Below are 7631 nucleotides of genomic sequence, written 5' to 3'. Positions count from 1 at the left end.
CTGAGAAGCAGAAACATTTTCTCAGACTTCTATACAATCACACTTCTTTCTGCAGCCGGCGGAGTCGCCCCCTGCTGGCTGCTAGAGAGGATGCAGGTTTAAGGTGTTTCTGCGTTCACTTCGCTTCTCAGACCAGAAGCTTCCTGCTTGTTCAGGGGTCGGCTGAAACTCAGTGGGGACAGGAAGCTGCTGTGGTTCTGGCTCAGGTGATTGTTGCAGCACCAGAACTACAGTCATTTGAAGCTCTGCACCACTTTCTCTCGTTTGTAACGTAACATCGAGCACTAAGGGGAAGTACAAATGAAATGCAGTCGAGTGCTGGAAGAACTTAAGTAAACGTAGAAATACCACAGTGTAGAAATATAATGTGTCAATTTATTAAGTATTTCAAAATATAGGGGAGTGGCAGGAAGATAGAAACACGGGACGAATAAAACACAGAAGTTTCCTTCGAATCCGCACAAGTCTGATCTGCCAAACTACCTCAGCAGGTACAGAACCCAGTATTATGGAACCCAGTACTGATGGAACCCAGTACTTACTGTAGCAGGTCCTTGGCATCAATAAACCTGCGTAGAGTTAAACCGGTGCAATATTTTATCTTTATTTTCCATCAAGCACCACAAAACTAAAAATAAACAAAGACACATTAAACCTTTGAAATATTACATTAACAACGACACATCTTCAACACTACTTAAATATGCCTTACACGCAATCAGTTAGGGTACAAACTTTCAGCAGAAGGCTGGGAAATCTGTATCAACTCTAGACCATAGCTTTAGGCTGACAGACTGCACACGCCAATTTGATCCAAACTTCCTGCTCCGGTGTGGATGGACATCCAGCGTGCGGAGCCACTGAGCTTGTTTGTATCAGGTCAGAGGCACCGTCTTTTACCCAAACTGCAATACCTCATAAAAATAAAATCAAGAGTCCACCTGGCTACAGGCTAGACCACCAGGATCCTGGCAGCCAGATAACAAGGTCTTCAAAGTGGACCAGCCCAACAGGTTGCACATACAAACGGCAGCCAAGAGCCCCAGAGAAGTGTCGGCCACAACACACCACCACACAATTCATTTCCTGCATCAACATTTATAATATTCATAAAGTCATAAATACATTTAACTAAACAAATCCACTTAGGCCGATCTGCATAGGTCTGAAAGAAATCCAAATCCGCATTGATTGTTTGATGTTGATATTTTATTATTATTATAGAACACTGTTTTTGCATTTTAAATAACAAAAAGAAAAACAAACATTTTAAATTTATACAGATCCATCTCGGCAGATCTAGACAGGAGAAACGATGCTGACCTTCCGTTCTAAGTCAAATTAAACTGAAGTTGTTTTAGATTCCATTCTTTATTTCAGGGAATTTGTTTTCACCATCTAGACATAAATAGCCTCAGATATAAACAACATGAACACACCTAAAAACATATAGCTTACATCCGACAGGACATTTGTACACCAATCAGATGCACTTTCTAACTCAGCGAGCAGTGCTCTGGCAGAGGAGATAAAGCTCCTGCTACATAGATCTGTCTCTACGTCCTGATGAGTGGAGGATGACTGATGGTGTGTGCTTTCTTTTTTAAAATCGCTTTCCTGTTGAGGTCAGTGAGGTTGGCGGTGGGAGGTGTTGTTTGTGAATAAAGTGAGTATGTTGAAATAACAGGTTGGAGGTTGGGTTGAATTATGCTTTTGAAGCAGCAGCAGGTGTGGTGGTTTCACATTTATACAGAACAGCACCTGGGATTGATCGAACACACGTGTGAGTTATTGATCAGAACGAAAAACAGTTTCTGTCTTTAATGTTATCATTTAAAAGGAGGTTTAAAGTGTTTCAGTCGTCCCGGCTCGGCCCTGCCAAAGAAAGGCGTCTTTTCTGAAACATCTGTGTGCTAATATTAAAAAGTGAAATTACAGAGCTGTTCTAATCTTACTGTTAATGAAATTATACTACGTTAAACGTAAAACACAACACTTTTGTTTTTGCCCCCATTCATCCTGAGCTGAACTCAAAGATTGTCTGAGACATTTACATTTACATTTACTCATTTGGCAGACGCTTTTATCCAAAGCAAATTACATTTGAGGAACAACATACAATCATCAACAGAGCATCAACTACAGATCTACAACTGACAATACATACTAGTAAGAGCAGCAATAAACACTAGTAAGAGCTCACAGTACATATCACATCAATGGGGTAAATACCTAGTAGGAAGGAAGTAAGAGTTAACAAAAAAGTGCTATTAATACAAGACAATTGTAAGAGGATAGAAGAAGAAGAGCACAGGAAGTGCATGTTAGGTGTTATCAGTGGAAGTGTTCTCGGAAGAGATGAGTTTTCAAGAGCTTCTTGAAGTTAGAGAGGGACGCCCCTGCTCTGATGGCGTGCGGTAGCTCGTTCCACCATCGTGGTGTCACAGATGAGAACAGCCGGGACTGGGATTGCTTTGTGTGAAGGGACGGCAGAGCCAGGCGGCGTTCGTTGGAGGAGCGTAGCGGCCGAGAAGGAACGTAAGTTTGTATTATGGAGTTTAGGTAGATGGGTGCAGACCCAGTAGTCACTCTGTATGCAGCATTAGTGACTTGAACCTGATTCTGGAGGCCACGGGGAGCCAGTGGAGGTCACTGAGTAATGGAGTGACATGAGTCCTTTTGGGCTGATTAAAAACCAGACGCGCTGCTGTGCTCTGAACCATTTGTAGGGGTTTCACCGCACAAGCTGGAAGACCTGCTAGGAGGGCATTGCAATAGTCAATGCGAGAGATAACCATGGCCTGTACCAGAAGCTGGGTGGCGTACTGAGTGAGGTAGGGCCTGATTTTCCTTATGTTGTATAGAGAAAAGCGGCACGACCGAGAGACAGTAGCAACATGGTCTGAAAAGGACAGCTGGTCATCAATCATGACACCCAAGTTTCTCACCACCTTGGTTGGAGTGATGGTTGAGGAGCCAATTTGTAGTTTGATGTTGTGGTGGATAGATTATTCATCCATGCAGATATGTCCGATAGACAGTCCGTGTTCCGCGCAAAAATGGTGGGGTCGCCTGGTGGGAAGGATAGGTAGCAGTGGTAAGAGAAGCCGTGCGAGTGAATGATCGGCCCCAGTGAGGTGGTGTAAATTGAGAAGAGAAGGGGCCCAAGCACTGAGCCTTGGGGCCCCCCTGTGGAGAGGCAGTGGGAGGAGGATAATTGTCCTTGCCACAAAACATTATAGGAACGCCCCGAGAGGTAGGATTCAACCCACAGGAGTGCTTTACTCAAGATGCCCGTTGCTGAGAGAGCGGATAGCAGGATGCTGTGGTTGACTGTGTCAAAGGCAGCTGATAGGTCAAGCAGGATAAGAACTGAGGATTGGGCTGCAGCTTTAGCTTTCAATAAAGCTTTTCATAAAGAGCAGGTCTAGACCGTACTCTATGTTATTTACAGAAGCCCAAAGAAGCACTAGGAGACAGAGGCAAGGAAAAACTTCCTTTAAGAGGCAGAAACCTCGAGCAGAACCATGACTCAGGGTGGGCAGAGAGGGACAGAGAGAGAAGGGGGGGGGAGAGAGGGAGAGAGAGAGAGAGAGGGAGAGAGAGAGAGCAAGAGAGGGAGAGAGAGAGAGGGAGAGAGAGAGAGCAAGAGAGGGAGAGAGAGAGAGAGGGCAGGAGAGGAACAGAGAGAAAAAGAGAGGGATATAAGGAGAGAGAGGGGAGGGAGGCAGCCTACACAATATCCACACAGAGGTACAGACAGTAAAGGTAATGTTGCTATAGACTAAATGAAAAATGGTACAGATATTTATAGTAGTGTTAATGATAACAGTCGTAATGTTAATGATTATAATAACAATAATAATAATAGGACTAGTAACAATAGTCGTTGCAGCTGAGGGTGTCCAGCAGGAACACGGGGGCAGCAGGTGACCCGCAACCACAGATCCAGACTCCACAGCTCCAGAGCCAGAAAACCTGCAGGAACTGATAAGAGGAGGCAGTGGGAGGAGGGTAATTGACCTTAGGGCTTCTGTTACAGACAGAAGAGCCATTTTAGTAGAGTGGGCACTCTTAAAACCAGACTGATATGGATCTAGGAAGTCATTCCCTGAGAGGAAATCTGAGACCTGTTTGAAGACTGCCCGTTCAATAGTTTTGGATAAAAATGGTAGAAGAGACACTGGCCAATAGTTCTCAACTTGAGTTGGGTCGAGTGAGGGCTTTTTGAGCAAGGGTGTAACCTGAGCCCTTTTGAAAGTGGTCGGGAAGGTTCCTGAAGCCAGAGAAGTATTTATCACATGAGTGATTGCCGGGACCACAGTAGGAGATATGGCTTGGAGGAGATTCGTAGGAATCGGGTCCAGTGGGCATGTAGTTGGACGGCTATGGGTCAGGAGTTCGGATAAAGTGGGGAATGTGAGATCTCTCCCCAATAAGATGGAACAGCTAATGGCGCTAAACAGGCTGCAGAGGGAGTATCGTGAGTGTAGCATCATGTGCTACACGGAGACGTGGCTGAATGAACTGACCCCAGACTCTTTGGTTTCACTAGAAGGTTTTCAGCTTGTTAGAGCGGACAGGAGAGCAAACGAAAGTGGTAAGAGGAAGGGTGGGGGAGTAGCGATGTTTGTTAACAACAGATGGTGTAACCTGGGCCACATTAATGTAAAAGAACAGCAATGAGCTAAAGACATTGAGCTGCTAACTGTTAGCATTCGCCCTAGAAAAAGGTTCGGTGTTCCTCCAACAACAAACCCTGGGTGACTGCTGATCTCAAAGCCCTGCTGAATGGAAAGACTTTTCAGATCTGGGGATAAAGAAGAGCTGAGGAGGGTGCAGAGGTAACTCAGATGGGAGATAAGGAAAGGAAAGGACAGCTACAGGAGGAAGCTGGAGGAGCACCTCCGGAAAAAAACAACTCAAGGGAGGTCTGGAGGGGACTGAAAACTATCTCTGGACATGCCAGAGACAGTGTAGGGGGGGGCGGTTTCTGGTAACAGAGACAGGACAAATGAATTAAATCTGTTTTTCAATAAATTTGAATCTGCTCCCCCTCCCTCCACCTCCAACCAGCTTTCAGACCTGTCGGTGACTCAACCTTTCCCTCCTCAGCCGACACACATCCTCCCCCTCCCCATCAGAGCAGATGGGTCACTAGCATCACCCTCTTCACACCTCTCCACCACTGTCCACTCCATTGACATAGAGGTGTCAGACCCCCAACCCTCCCCCGTCTCCTGCTTCATGGGTCACCACAACTCCCCCATGCAAACTCTCTCTCTCTGTCTATCTGACAGGTGCAGAGGGAACTTAAAAAGATCAAAGTGAGAAAGGCTACGGGTCCAGATGGCATCAGCTCCAGACTGCTGAAGGACAGATCAGCTCAGTGAGATCATCCGGCAAATCTTCAACCTGAGTCTCAGTCTGGAGCGAGTCCCAGTCCTATGGAAGACTTCCTGTGTGGTTCCAGTACCCAAAAGCGCACACCCCAGGGAGCCCAACCACTTCAGACCAGTAGCCCTGACGAAGACCATGGAGAGGATCATACTTAAACACCTGAGACACCTGGTGAGCTCAGAGCTGGACCCCCTTCAGTTTGCTTACCAGCCGGGCATTGGGTGGATGACGCTGTCACCTACCTAATGCAGACTCTATTCACATCTGGAGAGCACCGGAAGCACTGTGAGGGTCGTGTTCTTTGACTTCTGCAGTGCTTTCAACACAATTCAACCATCACTACTCAGGGGGAAGCTACTCAGAGCTGGAGCTGACTCTCACTCAACTACGTCACAGACAGACCACAGTATTTGAGGCTCCTAGGCTGCATGTCTGATGTGGTAGTCTGCAGCACAGGAGCACCACAGGGGACAGTGCTCACTCCCTTCCTCTTCACCCTTTACACATCGGACTTCAGATACACAATCAGCGATCACCTGCAGAAGTTCTCCGATGATACTGCCATTGTTGGGCGGGTTTTTCAGAGGAGAACGATCAGGAATACCGGGACGTCATCGCTGACTTTGTTGATTGGTGTGGGTTAAACCGCCTCCACATCAACGCCAGCAAAACAAGGGAGATGGTGGTTGACCTCAGCAGGACGCGCCCTCAGATTACACCAGTGAACATCCAGGGTGTGGACATTGACACGGTGGAGTCATACAAATTGTTATGGGTGGTGTGGTGTGGGGACAAAATGTGGAGTGGACCCAAATGCAACGTTCAGTTTTGACAGGTTTTATTGGGAAAAGGGGGTGAGGGACTGGAGTCGAGGGAGAGGTGGATGCCGGGGAAACACAGGGGAACCGAGGAGACTGGGACCAGAGGGCCGAGGAACACTGGGGCAGAGGAAGCGGAGGAGAACTGGGAGGACGCTGTGGGGGAAGTCCAAGGAGGAGAAGACCGGAGGATGAGCCCAGCCGACTGAACGGAGGACGAGGGTGAGTGAACCTGGGTGGAAAGCAGACAAAGAGACAGGGTTAGTGACAGAGGCGACAAAGCACAGGGAAATTGAGAGAAATCAAAAAACATGAGAACCTGAATGCAGAGGTGGCACCGGGTGTGGAGCAACGACGATCAAGCAAGGATGGTGTGGAGAACCGGGTTTGAAATACAGGCAGGCATGAGGTTGATTACTGGCAGGTGTGGCAGGCTGACGAGGTGGCTGATGAGGTGCAGGTGCGGGTTGTAGGCTGGGCTCAGGAGCAGAGGGAGAGAGTGCACACAGGGGAGGAAACACAGGGAGGCAGGCAGGGGACAGAGAAAACCAAGGAAAAAGCAGAATAACTGATGAAAAGGAGAAAAAACAGGACACTAACCGTCAGCCAGGCTGCCACCACAACCCAAATACCTGGGGGTTCACATCAACACTAAACTGGACTGGTCCACCAACACAGATGTCCTGTACAAGAAGGGACAAAGAGGTCCTTCGGTGTGTGCAGGACACTGTTAAAGACGTTTGACACTGTGGTGGCATTTGCGATCTTCAACGCCGTCGTCTGCTGGGGAGTCGGCAGCACAGAGAGGGACAGGAAAAGACTGAATAAACTGGTTAAGAGGGCTAGCTCTGTCCTGGACTGTCCTCTGGACACCACAGAGCAGGTGGGTGGGAGGAGGATGCTAGTCGAGCTGAAGTCCATCAGGGACAACAGCTCCCACCCCCTGCATGAGACAGTGGTGTCTTTAAGCAGCTCCTTCAGCAGCAGACTGCTGCACCCAAAGTGCAAGAGGGAGCGCTACCGCAGGTCCTTCATTCCAGCTGCAGTCAGACTTTTTAACTCGGAAGCAACACAATGTGACCATCATATTGCACTACTGTTTAGTATTGTATGCTTGTCTGCTATACACCAACTGCAATACTCATCACCACTACTGCACTTTATCTAGCACAATCTGTGCAATGTTTAACCCCGGTCCTGCATCTGTAAATAGCGTACATATATACTCCAATTTTACTTCTTTTATAGTAATTTAATGTCTATTTTAGTTGTCTACTGTTTGCTTCTGTTTTTGTACTGGAGTTGATGCAACGAGTGAATTTATTCTATTCTATTCTATTCTAGATCAAAGGACTGAATCAGAGACAGGAAGTCTGCTGAGTTCAAATTGTCTAAGTGGATGTTCATGTCACC

At 47.3% G+C, this 7631-nt stretch overlaps 1 long non-coding RNA gene across 1 annotated transcript; it reads right to left on the bottom strand.

Annotated features, from left to right (window-relative positions):
• Positions 1–6221: 6221 nt before the first annotated feature.
• On the bottom strand, positions 6222–6593 carry LOC119894967. The gene is made up of 2 exons (XR_005443009.1): positions 6538–6593; positions 6222–6450 (listed from the first exon to the last, which is right to left on the bottom strand). It is a non-coding gene; the product is annotated as an uncharacterized LOC119894967 (long non-coding RNA).
• Between the last annotated feature and the right edge of the window lie 1038 nt (positions 6594–7631).

Source organism: Micropterus salmoides, unplaced genomic scaffold, assembly GCF_014851395.1.
Source record: "Micropterus salmoides isolate LMB-PRFRI ecotype aquatic unplaced genomic scaffold, ASM1485139v1 Ms_hic_scaffold_9, whole genome shotgun sequence".
In the NCBI taxonomy this organism is placed as follows: domain Eukaryota; kingdom Metazoa; phylum Chordata; class Actinopteri; order Centrarchiformes; family Centrarchidae; genus Micropterus; species Micropterus salmoides.
This window is presented reverse-complemented; position numbering and strand designations above follow the sequence as displayed.